Genomic DNA, 15,846 nt, shown 5'->3' with positions numbered 1-15,846 from the left:
AGAGCCCAACTCAATTCACCTACTGCTCACAAAAGCCTGCTTTAACAGTAGTAGTAGATTTGTAGATAGTAGTCGATTTTCCAAAAGGATCCTGGTGCGGAGATAATCTTACTCCCATTATAAATCTGTAAAATTTATGTTACACTAAGATTCTTCTGGGACACAAGATGTAGTGTATCTGGCTCAGCAGTATGAACATGTTTCGGTTGAAATACAAAAAGAAAATAAAGGACAAAATTAAATTGAGCCCCATTCACATCTGGAATCATAGACAGTTATAATAACATGTTGTTGCTCAAACATTCAAACCTCAATTGTAACTATGATTGGTTCTTTGCCAAGCAAAGCTGTACCTGAAGCGAGTCTTAGAAATGACTTACAGCTTGCGCCTTCTGTGGAGTTGGTGACAGAAGATGTTTGACTATTTCAGGAAGGTGGGATTTCATGCGACCAAGATGTTACCTGGGTTTGGAATTGACAGTCTTTTCACGTACTTCATCCAAAAAGCATAAAGTAAAAAAAAAAAAAAAAAAAGATTTAAAACCAACCAGGCCTTTTCTTCCTCTCTCTGTCCTTCTGTCACATCACTCTTTCTCATTCATTTTCTCTCCTCCCTATCTGTCTCTTTAATCTCCCCGGCTGTTTTTTATCTGCTCACTCTGTCCCTCCCTCTGTTTGCAGCCAGCATATTGATTGCCCATGTCTTTGCCTCTGCAGCTCCTGTCTATTGATCCTTAGCTAAGACACACACACACACACACACACACACACACACACACACACACACACACACACACACACACACAAACTTGTGTGTACACACATCCTCACATACATGGATGTCCCCTTCCCGTTTCTCCACACTCAAAAAACCATTGTACTTCCATGCAGACCAACTTTGCCACACACATTATTCATAAATGCACATGTGTATGCACTCACATGTGCACAAACACACACACAAAGACACACACACCAGGACACCTATTTTTTTTGCATATACCCTCTGTTGTGTTGAATAGACTTGGCATTGATGGACGTTATGCCTTTGTGCTCCTCTCTCGACTCATTAAAGTGAATGAGACCCGTGTGTGTGTGTGTGTGTGTGTGTCTGGGGCCCTGTAGCTGCTGTAGGTCTGGGCCCAGTAGCTTTCTCTCTGTGTATCTCTCTCTCTCTCTCTCTCTCTCTTTGACTGGGCCTGCAGGCTTCTTCATCCAGGGAGCCTGGTCAATATGGCCATTCTGTCTAGCAATTAACATCGATCAGCGCTCGTCAATACCGTCAGCACCCAGACAAAGACCCAGGGTGCATTGCGCGTGCTTGCCCTTTCTCTATCACAGTCCAACAAATCCCCAAACAGCACTCTCATTATATGAGGGCATTCTGGCCTGACCCCAAGGTCATCGTGGAGGAGAGGCATGGTATGGTGGACTCTATGTTATGGGTGACTGGAGTGGAACCTTAACGCAGAGCTTGGAGCGCTCTGAGCCGCGGGCCAGTTGTTGACTCATTATGGCAGTCGTGTGTGTGTGTGTGTGTGTGTGTGTGTGTGTGTGTGTGTGTGTGTGTGTGTGCAGAGGTGTGAGTCGAGTTGAGATATTCGTTGGTTTGGATGCAGTCAAAGACAAGTTGGCAGGCAAGCGATATCATCCCCCCGCTGTGTGCTCTAAAGTGTTAGACACTGTGAAAACTTTGAACTGTATAAATGCAATCCATCATTCTGGTGACACACTGCACAAATTTAGAGTTCTTAGATGTGTCAAGTGCATTGGATTGTGTCCAATTAGCTTTGTCTATAAGGTATGGGCTGTATATGTTTGGATGGAAGGAGGGACCAGAGGAGCAGGCCTGTGTATATGTGGGATCTATGGAGGGAGAGAGAGGCTTGTGGCTTTGATTAATACCTGCAGGCATAGACCTTAAACTTCACATCAGATGTTAAGATGTCAGCCTAACATTGGTTTCTGGGATAGATATCCCTACTCTGTTAATCATGGGCCAAGTTTAAACTGTTCCCCAATGTGTAAATGTATGAGACACTTAATAAAGGCCCTTTGATGACAGGGGGGCCCATGCAAAGTCAAGGAATGTGTACAGTGTGCCGGGCTTTGAAATGAGAACCTGTTCGCCACTTGTCCGCGTCTGCGAGATGAGAGAATCGACAGCTGCAACTAAGTAAGAGCAGGAATTAATTAGCGGAGAGCCGTTTGTGCGATAGTGAGCCGTGGTTGAGATGAAGAGAAAAGCAAAATATTGTTTTTATTAGCGGCGATGTTGGTGGTGCACAGCCTGCTCCCTTCTCTCGCTTAGCAAGATTAATCCAGTGAATATGAAAGTTTACTCTCCTCCCTCCCAGAATCCACTGCAGCTGTTGTCTCTATACATAGCCCAGCTGAAGCCTGGGAATAACTTTACTTTGACACTTTCAAGTTGGAGGGTTTGATGCTGCTTTGGACTCATGTCAGGGTAATTATTCATGCAATCTAGTTTGTCACTGTTAGGACAGAGCCTGGTTTTGCAGAGTGAATCGTGCCCCGGCAGTCGTGTTCTTCAGGCTACACTTGCCTTCTTAGCTTAACTAATACTTGAAAGGATTTATTTATGGAAGTTATTCAGTGGCTTTCAGATTAACAAAGCGCATAATACTGACCTTAGATCCAACAACATATGCAATCCAGCAGCAAGACTGACTCATCTTCACCTCTGTGCCATCTGGCAAGACCGCTTGTTGAAGTTTGAACACTTTGCATTGATGAAGTGGTATGCAAAAAAACAAAAACATAAAGACATTGAACTTGGAAGGCACCATCTTCATGCACCTGGATCGTATATCAGCATCATCAGGAAACCATGACAGAACCTCGCGCAGGAGCCAAGAAGTTCTCACCATCCCAATAAAATTAAACCAATGACAGAAATAAATTTCAACAACAACAGGGACTATCTGAATATTTGATTTGAAATCTGAATGCACAAAGCTAAAGATTCAATTCTAGAACACTACGGGGTAAACAGAAGAAAGTCCTGTGTGATGAGAGTTTGACTGCAGGAGTGGCACTGCATGCTGTCTGACACTGATTGGCAGAGAAGAAGAAGTTAATTGCTTTCGACCAATGAGGTTGTACATAAATACGCAACGCTCAGCGACTGGGTAGATGTTTGTTTAATTATGGTCCTTGTGGTTGTGTGTGTTTGGTTGAGTGAGAGTGTCATGACCCTCAGTGACAGACTGTGCACAGCTGAGTGTGTGGGATTTGTGGCCAAAGTGTGAATGGTTGAGAGTACATGCAAAGATTGTGTCAACAAGGGTGTGCACAAAGTTGTGTAGGTGTGTTTCATTGCTGCAGTGTGCGTGTGTGTGAGTGAGGGAGGGAGAGAGAGAGAGAGAGAGAGAGAGAGAGAGTTATCCAGTGCTGTCCATACATAGTGATGTGAATTGCAGCTGTGGCTTGTGTTGGACGCTGATCCAGCATGTTTTTTTTTTTTTCTTCCCTGTTTCATGTTCAGGCGCTCAGCGATGGAATCCATGATCATGGTAACCTCTACTCCTGTCATCTTTTCTGTTCATCTCTTCCACACTCCTCCCACACCTCCCCCTCCTCTCCAGTAAGTGCCCTTTACTCTTCCATCCTCCCCTCTACTCTCCTTTGTGCTGCTTCTGCTCCCTCTCACTGTGTCCATTTCTCTCATTCTGTTTTTTCCCTCTCCCTGCCCCTTTAGCCTTGCCACCGGGCAGAGGAGGAACTGTAATGTTTATGAAACCCTTTAATGTGCTATGTAATTACCCTGGCAACACCTCCCATCATTACTCATGCCAATAAAGCACCTTCGAATTGACATGTCAGAGTGGGAGAGCGAGAGACAGAGAGAGAAAGAGAGAGAGAGAGGGGCATAGCACACACACACTTTCCATCATTCACCCCCTCACTTCCATTAATCTCTCTTCCTTTCTTTTCTTCCCTCAGTCTCCATTTGTTCACCTCCATTTTGTCATTTCTTTCATTCTTTCCATCCACTGCTCCTTCCTCTCCCTCTGCATCCCCTTCTCTCCAGCTCACTGTGACTTCTGCCAGATGCCCAGGTGGTGGTCAATTACTGCACAACTCCTTTTGGAATAACAAAAGCATTCTTAAACTTGCTCCACTGAGCCTATTTTAGGAAGAGTTGTATGTTGGATACTGGTTGAATGGGCTCAAAGGAAAGGAGGAGAGGAAGAGAGACCTAGAGAGGGAGAGAGGGGGGGAGAAATAATTATGAAAAATAACACTTGCTGAAAGAGTGAAAATGAGGATGCATAAAACAGGCAGGCAGCTGCAGGAGTATCCTGAATGATGCATTCCTTAAACAAATAGTTTTGAGTAATGCAGAAGTGTTTGTTTACGCTAAAAACTTCCATATGCAATTAACACATACTCCGAGCCTCTGAGCAGTTCCTCCCTTTCCAGCGCACCCACCCATGCTAGTCCTCCGGTCACTATACCTCCCACTTAGACAGTTGAGGCCCAGGCTCTTCTTGTGTTAGCACTTATGCTAAGTCCCATAGCTTTTCTCTACCGTTTGAGCAAATGCTCAAACCCCATTTGGTGCTTAAACGTCGGGCTCTTACTGTAATGCCCTTTGCCCACCTTTGTTCATCTGCAGCTGTAGCCTCTCATTCTTCCTCTGTCCTGGCAAAATCCTCATTTGTAAGACAAATATTATAACAAATTAAGCAGCAAAACAATGGGTGGGTGTCTGCCTGACGTCAGCCTGCATTTCATTAGCAATCGCTAGGCTAACGTGTTCCATATGGAGGAGCCTGCAGGGTAGCCCCCTGCTGCCCAGCCCCAGCCTAGCCCAGCCCAGCATGGCCCAGCTCAACTTGGTTGCCAAGGTCTGCCCCCACCTTCAGTCTCAGTCAGCCCCCAGTTTGGACCCCATCCGGGCCCCCGCCATTATGTCATCTTTAATTTGGACTTGTCACACATCACCTGACACCTACCCCCGTCATGCTGTAACCTTTTGTCCCGTTGGAGCAAAAAAGCACTCCGGAGGCTTTCTCCCTCTCCTTTTCTCTCCCACTTTGCCTGTTGTTTTATTCTCATTCTTTCTCCTTCTCTCACGCCCTTTCCCACTCACTCACACTCTCTGTTGGCTTCTATCACTTTCTCCCTTCCTCTCTTCAACCTCACTCCATGTAGACCCACCTGCCTTTCCCCTCTGCCCTTTATCATATAGACTTAAGTTAGATGTGTGTGTCTGTGTGTGCCTGTATGTGTGTGTGTTATGAGCAGAGGAAACAACCAAGAAAAATTCAGACAGGAATCTGAGGACATCTCTGCCCAGTCACCCTTAGCCATTTTCCTAGACCCCCGACAGATGAGCTGAGTGACAGTGATATATGGGAAGTGACAGTCAGAGGGAAAGTAAAGTGTTCTGGAAAGAGCTAAATTATAGCACATGACAGGATTCTGGAGTCAGACTGGTGTGTTGGACAGAGCTGTGGACTTCTGGAGAGCGGCAGGGCCGTGGGGCTGTCTCCTGTGATGGAAATATGGAATGTGATGGACCTCTGGAATTTGATAGAAGAAGAAGGACAGAGATGGAAGATGAGAGGAAACAACGCAGATAAGAAAGGATTCATGATAACAAACACGAGTTAATGTGTTCAATGTGTACTGGAAAAAAAGACGTGTATGCATGTGCGCTACAGGTGTGTTGTATGTGGGGATGTGTGCAGGTACTTGCGAGCATGACCTGGTGTGTGTGTGCGTGTGTGTGTGTGTGTGCACTCGTGTGCCCTTTCCTGGCCTGTGTATCTATGTGTATAATCGTGTATTTTTTATGGCCCATGTGCACTGGTGTGTGTGGGTTGCTGTGTGAGTTGCTGGGTGTCTCTGGTAGCCGTCCCTCATCACTGCTCTGTTCCCCCAGGTCTCCGCTGTTGGCTTCACTCTCCTCTCCTGTTCTGCTGTAAGCTTTCTGTTCAGCTCTGTTTTTACCCTGTTCTTTTCTATTCTTTTCTACTGATGAAAGTATGACTAACTGGAGCTCTTGCAAAGAGCTTTGCCAATATTAATTTTGGGATGCAGATAATAATTTTTTGGGCTTTGAAACGGTTTGCAGTCACGATAAATTCATGAATTTTGAAAGCTCTATTTTTATATCTTGTAATTCATAACTTCCATTTGCTTCTGCAATAAAAAAAAAGAATGAATCAAGTAGTGACAGCTGGTAGACAACCATTTGGTTAAATTATTCTCTTCAGCTCAATAGCCTGTATTTAGCTTGGTCGGAGGAAAATTATTTTTATTATAAGGGAACTATTTTGGACCCAAATGATCTTGTGAGAACTGTGCTGACCGAAGTGAAAGGAAACTTCAGAGACTATAAATACCCAAACAACTACATACTGGATAAAACACTGAAAATGGAAAAGAACAAGCTCATATTATACACAGCTAAATTATCTTATAGCCAAAAAAATATTCCCACACATTCTCAAATGCTGCACAGCAATTAAGATGCTACTCCTTTACTCAAGCCTCAAAGTTGTATGAACATTCCTATGAAGCTGATAATTGACATTTTCCACACACAGACGGGTGACAAGTTAAAGAAACCTGAATGGAGAAACATAACAGATGCAGATGCTTCTACAAAGAGCACAAGGGGTCACTGAATGGTTTAATGAGCATGAAAATGATGTGAATCATATGCTATGGCCTTCATAGTTCACAACTGAACACCTGTGGGAAGTTTTATAGACATTATAATTAAAAATGGGCTTTCTCTGACGTCACCCATAGGTTTCTGAAAAGTTCAGAAGCTCAGTGTGGTCGGCTCTGGCCATTGCCATCTTGGCAAGTCCTGACTCCGACGGCTCCCGTCTAATCCAAAAATGGGCAAAGACGTGGAGCGTGGGCAGAGCTGAGGTGGACTGAATGAAGCCTGGTTACTAAAAACAGCCGCCTGTGACAGCATCCACCTGCCACTCAAAGCGGCCATGTCCTTAATTATGCATAACTTTAAGCCCTAATGTAATTTAGACACGTAACGTATATAAAAATCCCCCAACAGCAAAGTTAATTCCGGACTTGGAACTAGTCATTTAACAAAAAATACTTAACTCAAGGTCCATTTACCAGCTTTTTCTTGAGCTTTCAATCCCATCTTCTCAGTGGATTGAGTAACATGACAGTTGACATGTAGATGCCAATAAGTGACAAAGACCATATCTGAACAATGACCCTCCTCATACTTTATACAACCACCTAAAGACTGAAGCCATCTTCATCTGCTGAGCGAGCCCATGAGATGTGGTTGAAAGCTCTACAAAGAATCTAGTAAGCAGACCTTGACTTAAGATTTGTTCTGTAACCCCATACTTGTTTGGCAGAGAGAGGTTGCAGGGAGGTGTTGTCAGTATATACGTGACACTGACTTTGGGGCTGTATAGAAACCGCACTGAACGGACCAAAAAACCACAATATCTACGTCAACACTTCAGGTGTTCATGTAGATCACTAATCGTCTTTGTTTTCATTCTGCAGTGAGACGTAAACCATGTCGACGTAGTGGAATTGTAGCACTTCAACTCTGTTTTCAACCAATAACTGTCACATTATGTGAGCTGTACTTTCAGCACACAGCTAAAATCACAATGCTTGCACTTTCAAAGTAGTGAGGCTGGCTTATAAAATGACAGTGGTGGAGTGGTAAATACCAGAGTGACAACATCAGACATTTGTTTAGTGAGTTTGGAGTGTCTGGTTGCGCGGTATGCTCAGTAGCAGTGTGTTTTCAGTGACTGTGTGTGTGTGTGTTTGAAAGCATGGTTTGTTCATATGAGTGCAGTTTACAGTGTGTACGTGTGTGTGTGTGTATGTGTGTAAATCGCGTCCACGCACAAGCTACTGAGCATGGTTTGTTTGTGTGTGTGTGTGTGTGTGTGTTGGCTCTCTGTGGGGTTGTTGGTTGCTCATGCTGGTTGGAAGTTTATGATCAGTATTTTCCGGCTTGCATGACTTAGCGTGTGAAAATCCATTCACACCCAACACAAACACACACATACACACACACACACACACACACACACACACACACGCACCTACACGCACATACATACACACAGACACACACACACACAGACACACACACACACACACACACCTACACAGACATACACACACACACACACACACATACACACAGACACAGACACACACACACACACACACACACACACACACACACACACACACCTACACGCACACACACACACACACACACGCACGCACACACACACACACACACACACACACACACACACACGCACACATGCACACACACACACACACACACACACACACACACACACACACACACACACACACACACACACACACACAGTAATGGTGTGGATCTTGATGATATTCCATGGTGTGTCCGTTACTGTATGGTAGTCTTGGTAGCGGTGCAGTGTGGGGGGAGTCAGGGTATGTGTGTATAACTTTGTGTGTTGGTGAGTGCAGCTGCATGTCGGTGTGTGTGGAATGAGTGTAAAAGACATCAGACACCACCGTTAATGGGCTTAATCAATGACAGATGAAATTCCTGTTGTTTTTCTCACCGCAGCACTGTCTGCTCCAATAGAAACAAGGCACAGAATGTGCAGAGAGACTGATGGGGACGACTGAGGTTGGAAATCTCACTTATGCTCTCAGCCACCATACACACACACACACACACACACACACACACACACACACACACAGTGTTTCGCTTCGAAGAAAGGTTCTACATTGGCACAGACCTGCTTGCATTTTGCTCCGCCACAGAGTTTACGAATTGCATGAAATATGCATATTACAAATAAACTATGCATACACTGGTCTTTGACTCTGTTATACACATACGTCCACACACACTCACTCACTCTCTCACACACACACACACACACACACACACACACAACACACACACACACTTGCCAAAGTCCTTTCTGTGCTCCAGCTGGGGACCCAGCTGCAGTGATGTCATTGCTTGCTGCCACTTTGCTGATTGTGACTCTTATTGAAAGCAGAGCACTTTGATTCGGCTTCAAGAGCGGTCACCGTGCGCAGGCGAGCGCATGCATACACACAACACGCAAACACTAACATAGATTGCATGCATTATGCACATATGTACACATATGGTTCATACCATCAGCATATTTTTTGAACACATGTGCACGCACGCACGCACGCACGCACGCACGCACGCACGCACACACACACACACACACACACACACACACACACACACACACACACACACACACACAGTGTTTTAAGGTTGGATCATAGTGGCCACATCACGTTAACAGCACTTTTCTAAAGTAGACAAACAGCTTGAATACTCAGTAGATGAGATGGAAAGCAGGATGAGTGGGGAGGAAAGCAAAAAGGTTGTGCCCCTGATTACTTGATCCAGAAAGAGAGAGAGAAAGAGAGGGAAGGAGAGAGAGAGAGAGAGAGAGAGAGAGAGAGAGAGAGAGAGAGAGAGAGAGAGGGAGAGATGGGAACGCAGCATTGACAGTTTGCTTTGAGAGCAGAGATAAGAGAGATGAAGTTACGCAATGAGGGAATGTCTCCTCTCCAAGCTATCCCCAAATCCATCCATCTCCCTCACACATGTAAGTTTATGCACACAAACACCTACCACACAGCACGCTGACAAACACTCACACATGCAACTATGTGCAGATTTAGGTATACACACACACACACACACACACACACACACACACACACACACACACACCAAATAATCTTTGCCAGAACTTTTTTTTAAACTATCAAGATCTGATATAAAACATCATTCTCCTCTTAACCTCCCCAACAGCCACATATGCACACACACTGACAAAATCAGTTACAAGACTCTGTGAAAGTCCTGCCAGTGTAAAAAGCTGCAAACATATGAGAACAGTTCTGAACAGTTTCCCCATATTATGGTCCATCTGGAATTGTCCCAGCACCCCCTTTTTCCTTCTGCGTTGGCCTTTGCTCTGTGTCCTCACTGCCAGTGGCACAATCTCAAGTTCTCAACCCTCCATCACCTCCTCCACCGCCCCCCTCAGAGACCTTTCTACCCATTCATGTCCCCAGACTTCATTCGTTTGCCTCCTTCTAAACCTTTTTGCCCTGTCCCCTTCACCGTCCCCCCTTTCTCTCCCATCTCCCCGGTTCCCCTCCTCTCTCCTCTGCCTTGTATACACTCGTCTGTTGGCATGTCCTCTGTCTTTCCAGCCTTTGAAGGCTTTTCAGGCTGCTAATAAAAGACAGGTCCCCACCACAACAAAAGGGCTCAGCGCTGCCTTTGAATAAACAGTTTATTTCGCTTTTTTTTTCTTCTCCCCATCATACACCCCCCCCACACACACACACACACACACACACACACACCCCCACCCCTGTGTGTGTGTTTTTTTCACTCTTGGCTAAGGGGGAAATATGTGCACTTGCTATGTTTTTTTCCATGTGATCACAATGCTCTGGAACAGATTAACAGAAGACGAGGGAGGGAGAGAGAGGGATGAAAAAGAGCGGAAGAGGGAACAGAAACAGAGAGCAGGTAACTGTGGCAACCTTGGCCTTTGGAGTAGACAGACACTCTCTGTGTATGTGTATGTGTATATGTGTGTGTGTGTCAGTCAGTCAATCTGGTTGTCTGTATCTCCGTGCTGACTCGGACCATATTGCTTAGGGGTTGTGGGACACATGTTCTCCTCCCATCTCAGCATCTTATCTTCTGAGCAGTGCAGCACGCACTCCTACAAGCACCTGTAGTCTGCACTCGAAAGTAAACTCCCCAAACCACGTTAGGCTTGTGTACACTGGCAACACCTGCTGTTTCCCAAGGGGATTCAAATAAACATCTAGTTGAAGAGAGACCTGTTTTGTTGGATAAACTGGAACAACCTGGCTTTGAATCTGAGCGTAATCCACCACATCCAGGGGAATCACGTCAAAGTTAAGTTGACAATTTGTCCTGTTTACATGTGTAGAAATATTTCTCTGGCTAGAAGTTACTTGTAAGGCATATTTGAAAAGGCATATTTTTCCCCCCGAATGTAAATAAGTTCTCAGTTTGTTGGAACTGGACCCAGTGTGGACCTGCTAGCTGGAAAGACACTCTGCTACTGAACGGAGCACCTACGGCCGAGCCAGGAGCAGACTGGGCAGGGCAGAGTGCTCCCTCCAGCAGACCTGGACAAACATAAATAAGGCTATTTCAAAATATTTGAAATGTATGAGGCAAACTTTAATTTGTCTCATCAGACACTTGCACAACCTCAATGTGGATGAAAATTGCTTGGAAGATACGTTTATTAAGCACTTGTAATGTGTTTTTTCAAGTGCTCCAAGTGAATTCAGCTACTTTCTTGCCCGGGTTTGTTTCCCTGCTCGTTTCAGCCCAACCCACACAAGCCACAGCCAGACTGTAACACAACCAAACGCTGCACCGGACCAAACCACAGCTCGCTACTCCACATCCACCAGCAAACTCTCTCCCCCTCTCTCAACCTCCTTCTGGCTCATTCTTTTCTTGTTCGTCCACCGCTCCTCCCTCTGTCCTCTTCTGTTGTTCGCCTACCTTTTGCCTTCCCACTCCCTCCTCTGTTTCGCTCTTTGACTCTTTCTTTCTTTTTTTTGCTGGTACTGGCAGGCTGTGTTGCCGCAGCCCCAGAGCTCAAAGTAAATAAATGGTCATTTTTCGGCCTCTTTCTCTTGGAAGAAGAATAACAGCGAGAGAGCATGTGTGTAAAGGTTTGTGTTAACTGTGTAAGTATGTGTGTGTATTCATGCGCCAGTGTGTACATATCTGTGTATGTGTGTGTATGTGTCCATGTGTGTATGAGGCAGCAAACCACAGACTTATTGGAGCTATTAGAGAGCTGGCTGAGCAGCACAGCATAGCAGCACCAGATGGGCAACTAGAAGTAGACACATTGCATGTAGACGCACACTACACACATACAAAACACACACACTTCATACGTAAAACAGACACTTTGTACACAGACACATGGTGCACATTAATATTGACAGATTGACAGAGGGAATATTAATACATACAATACACACGTGCATAAACAAACAAAAAATGTATGCAAACAAACTGATTACACACACGTACACTTGCGCACAGCTGGCATGCACAGCTGACACACACTCCGGAGCCCCATGATGCTCCCGATGAATGATGGACAGAGTGAGAGTGAGGACAGGTGACACCAGAGAGGATCCCTTCATCTCTGTCACCCTGCTAATCCCTCTCTCCTCTCATCCATTACGTCACTCTGCCTCTCGCCAGACACCCCCTCCAAACCATCATCCCGCTCTGTGCGTCAGTCGCTTACTCTTTCCCTTCTCCATTTGCCTACTTTCCTCCATGAGATCCATCTCTTTTTCTGTCCTTCCCCCTACTCTCACCCTCCTTTGTTTGGTTCTACTTTTTAAAAAAAAAATGGAAATTTGGTTTATGTTTTCAATTTTTGCTCTGACATACTGTAGACCGTCTGTGCTGTGTCACGTGCAATGGTGGTGGAAGAAGTGCTCAAATCTTTAAGTAACACTACAATGTTAAAATACTCCAGTACAAGATACATTTCTACACTCTAAGTAAAAAAAACATAAGTCCTATTAGCAAATTTCCTTTTCAAGTATTAAATATATGCCATTATTGGATCATTATTTCTAATTAACTAACATGTAAGCAGCGTTTTAATGCTTTAGCTCATTGAGGTGGAGCTAATTTGATCTATGTTTGGGCTGTTTGGGGCGACTGTGGTGCAGAGGCAGAGCGGGTTGTCACCTAATCGGAAGGTTGTTGGTTCGATCCCCGGCTCCTCCTGCCACATGTCAAAGTATCCTTGAGCAAGATACTGAACTCCAAATTGCTCCCGATGCTGTGAATGTGTATGAATGAGTTAGTTTCTGGGCTTTGCCATCACTGTGTGAATATGTGTGAAAGTGCAAATGTGGCATGTAGTGTAAAAGCGCTTTGAGTGGTTGGAAGACGAGAAAGGCGCTATACAAGTACAGGTCCATTTAAGTCTATAACAATCCATCATATTTTATAAGCTTGTATATAAAAATATAATATGCAATGTCAATGTCAAATAAATGTAGATGAGTAAAAAGTATAATATTGTCTTCTAAGGAACAGCGGAGTAGAAGTATAAAGTAACATGGAGTACTCAAGCAATGTCAACATTTTACTTAAGTAAGCTGCTAGATAAATAGTTATGTCTTAGTTATTTTCCACCAGATGTCTCATGCACCCTCACTAATGTACATGCACTTACATTTAAGTATCCATGAACACCTACTGTATTTATGCATTAAAATCAAAAACATAACTTTTCCTCCTTTTTACACTGTCTTTAACATCCGTCTGCCTCCTTCTCAATCCTATAATTTGTATCACTGACAGCTGTATTATCTATTGCAACCTGTTTCGCCAAATGTCCAGCATTGCTGTGAAAACCACACCTTTCAGAATATATCAGTGCCTTACACCGTGCATAGTATCAGAGATAATCTGTCTAAAAAGCTTTCTTTATTTAATGCCAGTGTTTTGAATTCCACAAAACATTACAGCTTACACTTATCTGCTTCCCAGAAGTCAAAGCAGCTTGTCTAGAATTTCTTATTTTTCCTGCAATGTTCTCTTTGCATCTCCCTCTTGGCCAGCAGGAATTTACTACAAGCTCCAGCATTACCCCTAACGTTCTTCCATTTGTCATCCATCAGGCTCGGCAGAGTTATTGGAACATTGCAGTCGTGCTTCCCGTGGCGTGGATGCGGCCGGCGGGCACGTTCTTGGGGTTGCAGTAAAACAAGCATCTAATGACACCCCCTGTAACCACAGCAAAGGGGGGGCACGCGTCACCAGCGCTAACCCAGGAAATGCTTTGGTTGGCCACAGGGTAATTGGGACTGTCCCATGTAATTTGGGCGGAGAGGCAGGCAAGTTTGGCCGGCACTCCTGCACTTGTCTCTCCCTGGCTGTTGGTCAACCACACAGCACCACAGAAACGACAAAGGGATGGAGGGAGGAGGATTGATGGAGGAGATAGGGTACCGGAGAGAGATAAGGCTGGAGTTGAGGAAATTGGGAGAACGAGTGAAGACAGAATACTGAGAGGCTGCATGGAAAGAAATCAGTGAATATAAAGAAGAGGGAAACTGTAGAGATTGACGGAGTGGATTTGTGTGTGTGTCTGTGTGTGTATGTGTTTAAAGGAGTGTCACAGTAAGAGCAGAGAAAGTGAATCGTGGCGTGTGTATGGTGGGCATTATTTTTCCCCACACAGGTTCTCCTACGCTGAGGCAGATGGAAAATAGGAAAGGGGAGCAGGGGGAAATTCAGCTTAGTCAGGTCTTCTGCTCCAGAAGTGTACTCATCGCAGTGTGTGTGCGTGTGTGTTTTCTCTGTCTGTCAGGTCCTCTTCACAAGCAGCGCTCACTTTAAGTGGGACAGACAGCTCAAAGACTAAAGAGTTCTGTGTGTGCTGGCCCAAAACCACAGGTGTGTGTTTGTGTGCACACACTTGTACCTACTGTATATGTGTGTGTTTCTGTGTGTACGTATTTCTGTTTTGGTGCGAGTAGGTTTCAAATGTGATGGTTATGCATCTGTGTGTGTATGCAAGACTATACAGTATGCATGTGACTGGTTATCAGGTGTTTCAGTGTATGTGTAACTGTCTGCATGTGTGTTAGAGTTAAACCTTCCTGAACAACTGTGCACTAGAGTGTGTGTAATGTCTCTCTTTGTGTTTGTGTGTCATACCTGTCTGTCTCTGCAGATTTTTTCGCATTAGTGGAATTAGACGGCTTGTTCCGCATGTTGTCTACATGTGTGGGTTCTGTCTGCCTATCTGTCTGTGTTTTCTTGGCCCACTTGTGTGTGTTTCTGTGCACGAGCAGAAATATGTCTGCTTTCCACTTTAGGTTTATGTGTGTGTGAGCGTGCATATAGAAATGTGCAAGAATGTGAGTGTGTGTGTTGCAGGCTATGGGGTCACCGGCAGGTCCTCATCTCCTCAGACCAGACCAGACGATGAGGAGGGGAGCGGCTCGGTGCAGAGCGCAGCGGTGTGCTGTGTAGCAGTCTCCAATCTGGGACATGGCCTTGGGCAGCGACTAAATGAAAAATGAAACAGCGCAGCAGCGGGGCCTTAAATGTTTGTAAATCGGAGACTCACTAAACCGCGCTAAACACAAAAACACACACAGAGCAGACTCCAAACAGATCTCCCGCAGAACAGCACCCCCTGACCTGCTTCCCTGGCCCGGTTCTGGCCGAAGTCCAAACCTACTCAGGTACACACCGAAGGCACTTTCTCTACCAGTGGCCTGCCTTGGGTTTATTTTCCTTTTAAAGGCTGCTTTGTTTTCATGATTAATCAGAGTGAAGGGATCTCAAGCAGGATTCATGACCGCAATTGAATGCATTTTTAACTTCAATAAACAAAATATTTAGCAAGTGTTGTTGTTCTTTGCCCCAGATTCTTGCGTAACAGTAATATGTTTAACAAAGCACAGATGCTGTATCAGCCTGGAGACATAGGTCTGCGTTACAGAGGGAGAAAGACAGGGAGAGAGACTTTTTAAGAATGTCCCTACCTTGGTTCAGCCACAACACACACGTCCTCATCCAGCCTGGGTTCAAAAGGCTGGCCGAGCCCAAGGAACACTCTGACCTTTCTCTGGACAATACTGACCTATTAAGTTGGTATCATGTTTTCTTTGTGACATTTGGGCTCGGCTCTCCACACGCGGCTTGTGGGGGGATTTGGGGTAATACAG

At 45.0% G+C, this 15,846-nt stretch overlaps 1 long non-coding RNA gene across 2 annotated transcripts; it reads left to right on the top strand.

The window, feature by feature from the left end:
* The first annotated feature begins 3,419 nt into the window (after window positions 1–3,419).
* LOC127373993 (uncharacterized) lies at window positions 3,420–15,523 on the top strand. 2 transcript variants are annotated; one of them, XR_007886969.1, is made up of 4 exons: window positions 3,420–5,693; window positions 13,786–13,961; window positions 14,478–14,563; window positions 15,050–15,523. It is a non-coding gene; the product is annotated as an uncharacterized LOC127373993 (long non-coding RNA). The 2 variants fall into 2 exon arrangements; XR_007886968.1 differs by having other exon boundaries at window positions 13,786–14,563.
* Window positions 15,524–15,846: the final 323 nt, after the last annotated feature.

Source organism: Dicentrarchus labrax, unplaced genomic scaffold (genome assembly GCF_905237075.1).
Source record: "Dicentrarchus labrax unplaced genomic scaffold, dlabrax2021, whole genome shotgun sequence".
NCBI classification, from domain to species: Eukaryota; Metazoa; Chordata; class Actinopteri; family Moronidae; genus Dicentrarchus; species Dicentrarchus labrax.
The sequence above is the reverse complement of the archived record's forward strand: the minus strand, read 5'-3'. Positions and strand labels throughout refer to the sequence as shown.